This window comes from Nyctereutes procyonoides, unplaced genomic scaffold, assembly GCF_905146905.1.
Source record: "Nyctereutes procyonoides isolate TBG_1078 unplaced genomic scaffold, NYPRO_anot_genome, whole genome shotgun sequence".
Classification (NCBI taxonomy): Eukaryota; Metazoa; Chordata; class Mammalia; order Carnivora; family Canidae; genus Nyctereutes; species Nyctereutes procyonoides.
In genome coordinates, this window is record NW_026575159.1 from 22,292,749 (window position 1) to 22,307,013 (window position 14,265).

General features: G+C 45.6%; 1 protein-coding gene across 10 annotated transcripts in view; it reads right to left on the minus strand.

Moving 5' to 3' along the window:
• Nucleotides 1–14,265, minus strand: part of CYRIB (CYFIP related Rac1 interactor B) — a 146,544-nt gene that overhangs the window by 72,018 nt on the left and 60,261 nt on the right. For 2 of the 10 annotated variants that reach the window (XM_055314105.1, XM_055314104.1), the window contains exon 1: nucleotides 4,988–5,201. The exons of 7 other annotated variants lie outside the window; for them this stretch is intronic. The gene's annotated coding sequence lies outside the window, so the exon portion shown is untranslated. Of the gene's footprint in view, nucleotides 1–4,987; nucleotides 5,202–14,265 lie in introns of those variants that run through there. One more of the 10 variants, XM_055314096.1, reaches the window with a different exon arrangement.

Here is a 14,265-nt window from a genome sequence, read left to right on the forward strand (position 1 = left end):
CAAGTATTATGCTAGCTGTCAAAAAATACATTATCAAAAACAAGTTTTTTTATTTTTTTTAATATTTATTTATATGAGAGAGACAGCAAACGCCTGTCTGTGTTGGAGGAGGGGGAATCTCAAGCCACTGGGGAGTCTGCTTGAGATTCTTTCTCTCCCTCTCCACCCCCACCAAAGAAATGTATTACTTTAATAAAATTTACTTTGCCATCCCTACCATATTACATTGAAATTAACATTCAAATGTCATAAGAATTGTGAGAGACATTATTATTCCCATTTCATAGATAATCTCAGAATCTTCACACTATCAGACAAGGGCAAATCAGGGCTTAAATGCAATGTTTCTACCCATACATACTAAAATTCTACAGTGAGTATAATCTCTCAATAAGAGTCCAGATCAGCAAACTGTAAAATTCACTTCAAGACCTGGTAAATCACAGGTTAAATTACTGCCTTCAATTCTCTATTACTCTCATAAACAACAGAGAAAATGCATAACTAATCCCCAAATAATAATATCTGGTAAAATGTCATAGCTTTTTTTATAGCAAGTATATCCTAAAATCTTTGACTTAAATTAGTATTCAGTGTAATTAGAATTATATGAGAACAGGATTGAAAACTTCAGTGTTGCATATAACACCACCAGTGAATGTCATCTTTTCAAAATAAATAACTACAAAAATATACCTTTGTATTAGGTCTTCTACTTAAACAAAATCACAACATCTTTGAAAAAAAGCCATTCTCAAAAATGGTACCACTATCAAGACATGTGATGTGTCACAAGAAAGGTGTGTTTCTAAAGAATCAATATTCTAAGAATGATTTCCTTGTTTAAAAAGTTTTACAAATTTCACTCATTTGCATTCCAATATACTTACATGAGTGGGAAAAGAGTGAAGCTACAGCCAGTGAGCAAGAAATTATAATCCTATATATGCTCACAAGAGAGTAGAGAAGTGAACATTTTCCATCCTGTGTCAGCTGAAAAAGTTTTCAGATTGGCTGTTCTAAGCATGCCTTCTAAATATATAATATAAAATACAGGACCTCAAATTAGTACCTTGAAATAGAATTTTAGTAAAGACTACAAATCACAGAGGCCTGGGTTTATGCCAGCCTTCCTCACTCTACTTGGACAAGTTACCTAACTCTCTGAGCCTGACATTCTCAATGTTAATGAGGAGTTAACTAGGAATTAACCTAGGGTGGTTATAAAACTACCTTAATGTGTATAAAGAACCTGGTATATAGTAGGTGCTCACTATCACAGTATAATAAAGAACCAAGACCAAGTTCTATCACTTAGTAGCTGTGTTACTCTTATTATGTAACTTCAGTTTCCTAGACTGTGACATGGGAATACTAACACCCAACAAGGTTGTTGTAAAGGTTGAATTTCTTAGAACCTGACCCAGCAAATAGTAAACACTTTGTGCTAATTACTATTACCACCATTACCACCACCACTGAAATGTTACATAACCACGGTCACATTCTTCCATTTCAGCCACCTGAAAAAAAATCCCTCGAAAAATTAACCTAGGGGATCCCTGGGTGGCTCAGCGGTTTAGCGCCTGCCTTCAGCCCCGGGCGTAATCCTGGAGTCCCGGAATTGAGTCCCACATTGGACTTGAATGGAGCCGGCTTCTCCCTCTGCCTGAGTCTCTGCCTCTGTCTCTCATGAATAAATAAATAAAATCTTTTTTAAAAAAAATTAAAAACAGGGATCCCTGGGTGGCACAGCGGTTTAGTGCCTGCCTTTGGCCCAGGGCACGATCCTGGAGACCCAGGATCGAATCCCACGTCGGGCTCCTGGTGCATGGAGCCTGCTTCTCCCTCTGCTTATGTCTCTGCCTCTCTCTCTCTCTCTGTGTGACTATCATAAATAAATAAAAATTAAAAAAAAAATTAAAAACAAAAAGAAAAAGTAACCTAATTTTAGTGAACTTATCATAATATAGGATAAGCTTACACATCCAAGAATTTTATGGTGACTTTAAGTGCACAAGACGTAACCTGAATTGACATTGCTCATGAAAATCACAAAATACCAAAATCAATTCTAAGTGAACAAATCTACCCAATGGACTAAAGCGTAACACAAAATAATATGTCTACTGTACTTTCTCCTCCAAAATCCCAAAGCAGTTTAATCAAATACAGCAATCCTCAAAATATACAAACTTGAGAAAACTGCAGCTCAGAGCAATCAACATTTCCCCCAAAACTTTGCCACATAATCACAAAATGATGTTATAGTCAAAAACTCTTTGACCTTGCCATTCTTTCAATTATTCAAAACATTTGAGTAGCCACTGTGCACCAGGTTAAATTCTGGTGCAGTAAAAGAAAAAGGGAGACCAAAAATAATAGTGTGAATTCCATTAACAATATAAATATTTCCAAATATTCTAATTCTGTTTCCTTAAACAGTGAAAGAGAGCAAATTATAGGCCCTAACAGTTAAGTGCATCAATACTTAATGATTTAAGTAACCTTATATAAGTGACAGCCCAGTATTTTCCCCAAGGAAACCAGGAGTAAAATGAAATAAGTATCCCTCTATACTCCTCAATCAATTACTTACTATGGTAAATGACCATTCCAAATAGGAGTTACATAATCTCAAGAGTGACACTATGTAACACATTTTTTTTATCCCATTTTTGGGAAAAGCTCAGAAAAATGGGAAATTCTAAGTCTGATTAAGTATCACCTGTAATCTATCAGAAATAAGCCACATTTGCTTAATCTTAGAATCTGAAATTATATTTTTGCTGGGGCTATTAGAATCAACTTACTAATCATGTCTCCCTTTGATGAACCAGTTTCACAGAAGAGAAAAATCTAGCCTCTATTCAACTATCAAATGATCTAGAGTTTACACTATAGATCCAGCATCTTATGAAGCAAGAGCTTCTTCTGGAGCAGCTAAATAACTGTTACTGTTAAAAGTTTTAAGAAATTTAAAAATGTGTTATCTAACAAAATTGCTCTGCCAAAGGCAGGTAATCCTAACTATGAGTTAAGAAATCTTACTGCTAGAGTGGTTATCAAAAACCTAAAAGAGAACAAATGGCCAAGTGCCTGTTTAGTACCGAGCTCCCCAGAAGGGTTGTTAGAAAATGTTGCTATTAACGTTAATAGCAATTATACCATACTGATGCCTAGGTAGGTATATTGTAGGACTTTTAAGAACCTTCCTTTGACTTCATTATTGTGGACAATGATGGTCCATGAAAAAAAGAGGGAGGGGACTATCATTTCATTATACCAATGCTTATCAGACAGTTTTAGCCAACTACAACACTTAAAAAAGGGGTTATCAAATAAACCTGTTATCAAGATGCTCTAGACACTACGCTTCTATCATTAAATACAATTAAAGCATTAAAAGGATCAGCGTGTTTTTCTTGAGGTACATTTGTCTAAAATGCTTTGCACTAAGTCCCCAGAGACTCAAGCGATTGAAATTCCTTCGGCTATATAAAACACTCCTCTGGAATGTCAGCCTGCCAAACTGCAAAACTCTTAAGAACACAAAATTGACTGATACACATTTTCCACATAAAGATCAAGGAGTAAAAAACGATGGCAAACTCCATAAATTGGCAGGAAGGGGGTGGCGATGGGGGCGGGGGGGGGGAGAAAGTGTAAACAAATCCCAAAAATCTCGGTCTCCCCCGGAATGGCACTTCGTGGCACTGCAAGAATCCACGCATTTCATCAGTGCTTTCCGCACGCGGCAGGGGGACACTCCGGTAACTGCGGCTGGCAAATTCGACGAGGGACAAGTCTCACCAACAAACAGTGGGAGTAACAGGTAATGTTGCAAATCGGTCCTGGCAAACAAGCGAGCAGGAATGCGGAGAGGAGCGGAAAGAGTAACAATCGGGGGGGCGAGGGCGCCTGGGTGGCTCAGTTGGTTGAGCATCTGCCATCTGCTCAGGTCACGGTCCTAGGGTCCTGGGATCAAGCCCCGCACTGGGCTCCCTGCTCAGTGGGGGAAGCCTGCTTCTCCCTCTCCCACTCCCCTGGCTTGTGCTTTACTCTGTCAAGTAAATCTTAAAAAAAGAAAAAAATCAGAAAGAAAAGAAAAGAATGCCAAAATTTACATTCAGAGAGAAATCAGTCCATCATAGATACCCCTCCGGGCAGGGGGAGGGAGGACAAAAAAAAAAAGAAAAGAGAAAAGAGGTATTTGGTACAGCCCAGAATAGCCATGAGTTACACACACACAGAGCAATTGCCACTTCTGTCAAAATTTACCTTCAGAGAGAAATCAGTCCATCATAGATACCCCTCCGGGGGTGGGGGTGGGGGGAGGTAAAAAAAAAAAAAAAGAAAGAAAAAGAAAGAAAAAGGTATTTGGTGCAGCCCAGAATAGCCCCGAGATACACACACACACAGAGCAATCGCCGCTTCAACTACCGCTTTTTGACAGTCACACGTTTGGGGTCATCCTAGTAGAAGGTGTGAGCGTGTGTTTAAAGGCACGTGAAGACCACGCCCGAGGCCCGAGGCTGCGGGCTCGGGGCGCCCAGGTGAGCGCGGCGCGGGCGCGGGCGGGCGGCGTGGCCGCGCAGGTGGAAGGGCGCAGGGGCCGGGGGGGCGGAGGGGGCAGTTAGAGACGCCAGCCCGCACGCGGGTGACCCCGGAGGCCGGTTCCGGGGGGAAAGGGGGTGTGGATGGGGGAGGGAGGGGCGGGCAGGGGGGAGGCGGGCTCGCGCGGGGAGCCGCGGGCGCGGGGAGGAAGCGGAGGAAGAAAGGAGGTGGGAATGAATGAGCGCCGGCGGGGCCGGGCCGGCGGGGGGCGGGGGGCGGGGGGCGGGGGGCGGGGGGAGGGGGCGGGGGCGGGCCCGGGGCTCCGGGGGCCCCCGCCGCGCCCGCCTCTCGCCCCGCGGGCCCGGGAAGGGGGGCGGGCGGCGGGGGGCGCGAGGGACCCGGGAGACGGTGAAGATCAGCCGCCACTCACCGTCCGCGCGAGCCTCCGGGCAGTCTCAGCCCCGCTCCTCCGCCCTCCTCGAGCCGCGGCGGCGGCGGCTCCTCAGCGGCGCTAGAGGGAGCCCCGGGCCCGGAGCGGGGCGGCGGCGGCGGCGGCGGCGGCGGCCGGACCGGGAGCCCCTCCGCACCTGCCCCTGTGGCGGCGCCGCGACGAGCCGGGCAGCAGCGGCGGCGGCGGCGGCGGCGGCTCCGAGCGGGGAGGGCAAGTGACCCGGATGTACAGGGTAACGGCGAGGAGGGGGAGGGGGCAATGCCAGGAAGTGAGGGCGCCGCGGACCTGTCCGGCCGTGCGCATGCGCCGCGCGCGCGCCCCGCAAGGTAAATCCTCGGCCTTCCTGCCCCGCCCCCCGCCCCGCCCCTCCCGGAGGGGGCGGGGCGAGGCCGGGGACAGGTGGTCCGACGCGCGCCGGAGGGGAGGGAGGGGGCGCGGCCGCCGCCCCCGCGCCCCACCCCCGCCCGCCCTCCTTAAAGGGGCAGCACCCCGCGCGGAGGCGGCCTCGGGCGGGCGCGAGTCTTGCAGGCTCCCGGTTTTACAGGAGGGAAGGCGAGGCTCCGAGGTGAGGGGTGAGCCGCCTCGGGTCAGCGCGCTCGGACGTGGCAGCAGCTGGCGGCGCCCGACTCTTTGTGCTGCACTGGGCGAAGCTGGCGCTTGCCACCGCTTCCCGAGCAAGCCTGCAAGGGCCGGGGGGCCGGGGGGGGGGCCGGGCGGGGGCAGCCCTTCGCCGCCCGCCAGGTGCGGAGCCCCAGCCGCGCTCGCCCCGCGGACGGGAGCGCTGGCGGGCTCCCCGGGGCCCCGAGCTGCACCGCGACGGCCTCCGGTGGCCTCGTGGAGGCGCCCCGGGGAGGTGCTAAATGCTCAGCCTGAGGGCAGAAATTAGGCGCCACCTGAGACTTGCACCTTGCCACGCCTGGCAATTTGGGATAAATGAGATTTTGCTCTAGGGTTCCGCTCTGGGCAAAAATGCTTGGGGGTGGGGGGTGGGGTGCGGAGAATCTGGATGTGGCCCAAGGCACACAGCATCTCCCTCCTCTAATCTTACCCTTCACCCTGGAACATGAATGCTCCCTCTATACATAAAAAACCGGGACATCCCATCTACCTGGTGTACATCCTAATCCTGCTACGAACCTCTGAGATTTTTTTTTTTCATTAACCCGAAATATAAATGATTACGGATGTAATCACCTCCCCCCTCCCCCACCCTGGAATATTTTCAGTTTGAACCGATCATCACCACGGAGGTAAATGGTTCTGAATATTCTGGGGTCAAGGCCTCTACTGAAAATCCCACAAAAGCATGGGGCTTTTTCTTCCACAGAAAAATGAGCACAGATTTGCATACAATTTCAGGCGATTTATCGACCCTGAGCGCTTACCTATGAAACCCAGGTTACGAGCTGTGGTTTTGGTCAAACAGGTAAAATCCCAGAAACTATCCAGGCCAAATGTGGCCAAGAAATCACTCTTTGCCCCAAATACACAAGGGCAACCTTTAGCCTTTTGTCTTCCTCCTGAGTTACTTGGAGACTACATGGTATGAGCCATACTATTATAATAGAAAGGTGTTAGAAGAGTCACAGAAAGGGACACCTGGGTGGCTCTGTGGTTGAGCATCTGCCTTTGGCTCAGGGCATAATCCCGGAGTCCTGGGATGGAGTCCCACATCGGGCTCCCTGCATGGAGCCTGCTTCTCCCTCTCCCTATGTCTCTGCTTCTCTCTCTGTCTCTCATGAATAAATAAATAAATTCTCTAAAAGAGTCACAGAGAGATTAGATGGCTTTTTCAAGGCACACACTACAGCCAAGAGTCCTAGGCCTCAGTCATTTACCCTAATTATCACGCTTTAGGATGATTAAGGGGTTCTATACTGTATCTATTATAATCTTTCATCAATTTCAATTAAACTGAGGGAGCCAAATTTTTGCAAACATTGTTGCTGGCAGAACAATCTTCATAATCCAAGAACTTTGGTCCGTGTTTCTGACACATTGAGACCCATTCTTAAATAACCCTGGTCCACAGAAACCCACTGTCCTCAATTTGTACCAGAGGCAGAGAGTTCATACACCTCCCCCATCCCTTAAATATGAGCTCTGAGTAACCACACACCTCTACCTCAATATCCTAATAATAGCAGAAATATATCTTCTATATATCCTCAACCCCATTCAGTGTAGCTCAAATATATCCCATTATGCGGAACTCATTACTGCACTGGTTGGCCTCTTCTCATTGTGAGGAACCTCTTCTCTTACAATGAGCAGAAATCTGATACCCAACAATTTTCATCCATTTGTCCTGATTTTATCTCTGGAGAGCAACACCAACATGATGCCAGCCTGAGGGAGCTTACAGTCCAGCCAAGAAAAGTCCACTGATGAATGATAACCGTAAAATAGGATGAGCTCCGTGAGGAGGGTGGAATAGCATTTTTGGAGACACCTTTCTCCTTGTCAGCCCTAGACCCACTCCTGGCCTGTGTCACAACTCACAAGTAAGCTCTACCACTACCCCACGTGGGAGATCCTGAAAGTGGGAAAAGAAAACAAGACCTTAAGAGAAGTGCTGAATTTATGCTTCCCCAATGCTTTCTTCGTCATCCTGCATGAATGTAATCCCATTTCAGCTGAGGTCAAAGTTTTATGTTGAAAAAACAAGCAGAACGATGCAAAAAAAAAGAGGTTTACATAAGAGCACTAGGCTCTAGATGATTTAATCACTGTGGCTTGTTAGCATTTTTTTTTGAGTCCTTCCTGTGTGCCAGGCACTGTACTAAGCACTTTACTTGCATTTCCTCTGTTGCTTTTTACAACCACCCTCTATGGTACTGCTATGATGTCCATCTTACAAATGAGGCCATCAAGGCTTCAATAGGAGATCCAGGATTCAAACCCAATCTGTCAACTCCACAGTTTGTCCATTTACATGACTTGACTGTGCTTTTGTAAATTTCAGAAGTTCCAGATCTCGTCTTTAGATTCTGTTTCCTCACATTATAAAGAATAAATTGTTTCACTTAATCATTCATTCAATCAACACACAATTTTGTGCCTCTACTAGGTCATAGGCACCATGCTGAGGTCTGGAGTGGAGGTCAGTAGACAGACTGTGCCTGCCCTGGAGGGCCTCAGAATTCAGTGACCCAACCATAACAACACAGCACACAAGTCCTGGTAATCCAGGAGAGTGAAGAACCAACCATGCCGGGGACAGCTGTGGAAGCTTTTGGGACGATGGGCTTGGTCTTGGGATCCGGAAAGGAATGAAAACAGAAGGCACATGGGCACAGGAAGGGGAGTTTATGACATGCTGGAGGGAAGACTGGGTGAGACGGGGAAGATCACCTCAACCACCATCCTGTGGAGTTTGAACTTGCCCTCCTGAAAGCAGTAACAAGTAAACAGAGGCTTCTCAGCAAGGGAGAGATATAATCAGATGTGTTTTATATCAAGATCACTCTGATGACAGTGTCCAATACCGACTACAGTGGGAATGAGGATGGGGGCCCAAGGACTACTAAAGCTGCTGCTCGGTCCAGGCGAGAGATAATGAGAGGCTGCTTTCTTTTGGAAGCTGGCAGTGGAGAGCAAGAATGGGCACCAGAGGGGTGCCTGGGTGGCTCAGTTGGTTAAGCATCTGTCTTTGGCTCAGGTCATGATCCCAGGATTCTGGAATTGAGCCCCACATCAGGCTCCCTGCTCAGTGGGAAGCCTGCCTTTCCCTCTCCCTCAGCCTACCACTCTCCCTGCTTGTGCTCAATCTGTCAAATAAATAAATAAAATCTTTTTAAAAAATGAGCATCAGAATTAAGATACTGATGTCAAACCTATAGGAATTCATGACTAGTTGAATCTGGGGAAAGCAGCTGCAGGAGCTGTGGGACATGGCCCTGACATTTCTAGCTTGGCAGACCAACCAGAAAGTGATAGCACTCAATCCCAATACCCGCACATAGTATTCTTTTTTCTTTTTTTTTTTTTTAAGATTTTATTTATTTATTTATTTATGAGAGATACAGAGAGAGAGAGGCAGAGACACAGGCAGAGAGAAAGAAGCAAGCTCCATGCAGGGAGCCTGACGTGGGTCTGGATCCGGGGTCTCCAGGATCACACCCTGGGCCAAAGGCAGGCGCCAAACCGCTGAGCCACCCAGGTGTCCTGCACACAGTTTTCAATCCTGTCCTCTTCGAAGCCTCCTTTAATCATGCGAATGCACATTGCTTTAACTGCTATCTTCAGATCCGTGCAACAATTACCCAATACCGTTTCATATTTCTACAGTCACATTTATCATTTTAATGGCTGCAGAATATTGCATCATGTTGAAATAGCTCCATTTCCTTCAGTTGCTAAACGTTCACACCCTGTGTGCCTGGTTTACCCTCGACTCATTTGGTTCTGAGTATTTTGCAAGGGATGAGTTGTGCGAGGGAAGAGAGCCTTTAGGTGAAGGGTGTTGGAAAAATGTGGCCCCAAGGGCCAGCGAAGCTCCAGCTCTGGTGGGAAAGGCCCCAGCAAATGCAGAGCTGAGGGAAAGAACACCTCAGCCTCACATTTACTCACTCATCCAGCAATGCATTCTCATGAAGCAGAGCACAATACGGCAGAGCAGAAACCACCTCAAAGCTCTGGATTCAGCCTAGCTAGGGTCTGAGTCCTGTTCTACAACTTACACAAGTTACTCAACCTCTCAGAGCCTTTTTCCCCACAAGTACCCGGGTAAAGATTGACCCAGATAAAATTTACAAACACCTCGGACAGAACTAAGCATGCATTAAATTCAATAATGATTTTCGGGCTTGGCCCCTTTCCTACCCTTTCTTGAACTCTCATCATTTTCTTGGGAGTTTCTGAGCAAACCCACTAGGCAACAATGCACATACTAGAGATCAGAGACCAAATCTGCCAGAGTGTGCCAGGGTCACTCACATGACCTCTCTAACCTTTCATTTCCCATCTGGGAAACCGGCCTAAGAACCTTGTTCACAGGAATGTTGCAAAGCTCTCATAAGTACTTTATAGGAAAACATGTTCAAAGCCCCAAAGCACAATGCCATTAATGACTGTTACTGCCGTTATAGACATTGCTGTATTCTTGGTTTCTCTCGATTTAATATATATATATATATATATATATATATATATATATATATATACATAAAAAATATAGCACATGCATTATATTTACACATATATTATACTTACATATATATATAATAATTTTATATATATATAAAATCTCCACATATCTTCCTTGGACTGAAGTTTCTGGGTTAGAGGATCTGAACATTGTTATGTTTCTTGATTTGTATTGCTCTGATTGCTCCTAGAGAGGACTCTGGATGGTGCTACCATAGTTAACTCAAAATCATTGTCTAAGTCCTCAACCTAACTTTCAGGGACTTCTATCAACCACTTCCCTCCTCCTGTTGGTGGAAGTACTGAACACCAAATCCTTGAGGAGGAGGCACCCTCCCAAATATTTCCAGGAGGCACCCTCCCAAACATTTCCAGGATGGCCAGTGGTTCAAAGACTAAGGACTAAGACTCCAGTGTCCTGCCTTACACCCAAGCATCCAATGGGAAAATTTCACAAATCCAGAAGGAGAAAGGGGAAAAAGGCCAGAGCATCCCCAGGGCAGAAATCAAGGCCTATCAGGCACAAAAGATGGCATCAGAGCTACCCAAAAGCCACAAAGTACAAAGCCAACAACTCAACCCCTAATACCTTCCTGTTATCTAGCAAAACATTAACCGATCTCTCAGGAGTTACAAAGTTATCCTTAGGGCCATATTTCTCCTGAGTTACAAGACTCTGTCTGTGAGCCTCTGTCATATTTTCCAAATGTAACATTTCTCCCACTGTAGGCAGTTCCACAACAACCACTTTTGCCAGCCCTCTGGGTGACCTGCAGGAAGGTGGCAGGCTCTCACAGCTGGTCCTTTCCTGTGCCTCCAATATGCCTTCCAGCCTCTTCAAGTGGCTGTTTCTGGGCCTTCAGGTTCATGGGTCACCTCCTCAAAGTGGTCCTCCCCATCCCTCTCCTCTCTCCTGTCAGTCCTAGATTACTGGCTTTTTTGCCTTCATGGTACTTATTACAACCTGTAAATATTTTTATTTTTTAGCTTAAAAAAAAATTTTTTTTAAGATTTTATTTGAGAGAGAGAGCAAGCACAAGCAGGAAGGAAGGGCAGAGGGAGAGGGAGAAGCAGGCTCCCCACTGAGTAGGGAGCCCGATGGGGGGGCTCCATCCCAGGATCCTGGAATCATGACCTGAGCCAAACGAAGGCAGACATTTAACCAACTGAGCCACCTGGGCACCCCAAAAGAATGTTTTTTAAAAGCCTGCTACAGAAACACCAGCTCTGTGAAGGCAGAGGCCAGAGCTATCTTGCCTTTTCCAATACCTGCCCACCCAGCTCCTAGGAGACCCTCAATAAAGTATAGGGAATGACTGGGTAAAAAAAGGAGGTTCCCAGCCCCCCAATACCTCCCGTTCACCCTAACTATATGAATAACACATGTTGACTGCAGAAAAAATTGGAAAACACAGATGAGCAAAAGGAAGAAAATATAAACACATGATCCAACCTCCCACCATGTGGATACCCTTCCAAATGCTTTTTCTATATCTATATAAAGATAATGCATATATTTTTATAAAAATGGTTCATATCCTAAACTAATCTGCTGTGTTTCATATGATTCATGGTATATCTTAATCACCTTTCCTTAATAAAGATACATCAGCTGCCCTCTTATTAAAGGCTCTATAATACTCAGCCCATGTCGCTGTACCATAAAGTATTTAACACATCTCCTAGCGTTAAGCTAAAGGGGAGGATTCTTCAATGTCAATACAGGTAAAACATTTTAATACAGTACTTCCCTCTTGACAAGCTTCCCATTTTTTTCTTCTGTGTTTGTATTGCTTTAGAGCTTGTATTTCTGCAGAACCGTACTCCCCACCGCCCATTCACCACCTGGAGTTATTAGAGTCCCCATCGACTGCAGAAGCAAAATTGTTTGCAGCCGGAAAAGCTGACGTATGATGAAGCCAGGACGATCCCTGAGAGTTCAGTTAGAGAATCTGCGGCTGATACGGGGGACAGAAATAAAGAGTGTATTTTCTTGCCAAGATTTTAATGTAAAAAGAGGAAGAGGCTTTCTGCAAGCCTTGGCTTCTCCTCCCAAGCCCTGCCCTGAGGCAGGTTTTTCCCTAGATGGACAAGCTGGTTCACAGGCCTTAGGGATGTCCTAAGCAGTTTGCAGCCTGAAAACCACTGCCCCATTTGGAGACAGAGAGCTGGCTGCAGAAAAACCCAAAGAGGGCAGGCAGGCTCAGGAAACACCACCCTTTCCCACAAGCAGCTCTTTCAGCCCATGGTGTGGTTCAGGAGCCACTTGGCATTTTCAGCTCTGACAGTCACTCCCCTCCAGGAGCAAAGGCTGGGTGGTAAAGCAGACCAGAGGAGCAGACCCCACTCCAGCAAGACTGCTCAGTGCTCAAGGGCACTCACTGCCTTGCCCACCACTGGTCCACCCCCACTGTGGCTGGGCCACCTTATCAAGATGCACACACGCAGGAGAGGGGTCACCTGAAGAAGGGGGCAAGATGTCATCGAATCTGAAATGGCACTGGGCAACGGAAGGGAGAAGAACAGCTGGGTGGGCCATCTGTTCCCGGACCTCACCCCACCATGACCCAGAAACCCAAACAGAGGTTCATCTCTGTGGCTCTACTCATCGTATAGGGCACCCCATCCCAGTTAGAGGACAACTTTATCTATAAAGAAAAAGAATCCCCAATTGTGTCAAGGGTCATTAAGTTACCCAGGCCCTTCTAAAAAGCTTCTTTGTGTGTTTTACAGAAACACCATGGTTGGGGAAAAGAGATGGGCTTGTTTTCAAATATAATGGCAGAAGCAACCACCACCACCTCGGATCGATTGCTTCGTTTCTGCCAGTTTTGAACAAAATGATTTCCATCCGTGTTATAATTCAATCTTTATAATGACAGTTCTCAGATGAGAAATGAGGTACAAGGAATTTAAAGTGTTTTGCTGGAGGTCATAAAGCTACTAAGACACGGAACCAGGATTTGAGCCAGGTATTAGCAGCTGGTCACTTGGCCTCGGTCACGCTGCTTTCCTTGCCTCCCGTCCCCCCTTCCTCCTATCTCTCCACAAACATTCATTAAATCACTCCGTGTCCAAGCTCCATCTAAAATACTAGGTCACTCACTTATAAGACAGGCACAGTACCACCTAATTCACTGTTATTGTGAGGATTAAACGAAATAATGGATGGAACATAAGAAACTGCCAACGGTCAATCACGTTTTACTCTATTAAAAACAGCAATTACATACAGTTAAACCTAATATGTCAACATTCTTGGAAAACTCCTAAATGTTTAAATAGATGTGCATTAGTGATTATCTTGCTTTTTGAAATTGGCAGCTTTTGTATCCGAACATGGAAGACTGTACATCATAGTGACTAAGTACTCAGCCCTGAATCTGAATCCCTTCATTTTCCTCATCTGTAAAAAACAGGAAAGTAATGGTACTCGCTGTCAGATTTAAGTTATTTCCTGTAAAGCACTTTGCACAGTGCCTGGCAAATGTAAGTGCTCAATAAATATTAGCCTTTTCTATTATTTATTATTATTACTGTTATTATTAACTTGCTTTCATTAAGATGGTATTGGTATAAAGCTGCCTATCGTAGCATTATTTATAATAAAAACCAGAAACAAATTCAATTTCCCACATAGGGAAACAGCATAGCAGGGTTCTGAAAGAACTGTCTTTAGAATTAACGAAAATCAATTTAATTAAAATGTAAAAGCCCCTGCTCTGCCACTTAGGGGCTGTATAATTCTGAGCAAGTCATTTCTTTTCTCTGGACCTGTTTTCCTCACCTCAAAACCGAAGGATTTGTTTGCAATGATTCATAAGTCCTCTCCAAATTTAAAGTTTATAGTCCTAAGGCTCTAAATGCTCTAAATAAAATATAATCCATCAACATCAAGGATAATATACAACCCCTAAGTACACAGGAAGATGGTAGTAACATGGGAAAATATTTTATAAATACTCCTGATCTTCTTTAATCCTCCTGTTTCTTTCTGTAACAGTGGTCACTTCTTAAAAGAATTTATATTATGTGTGTTGTCTCTCTTCCATGAACCAGGTGGAAGCTTCCATGAGAGCAGGATTTTATGTCTGGTTTGTTCACTGATC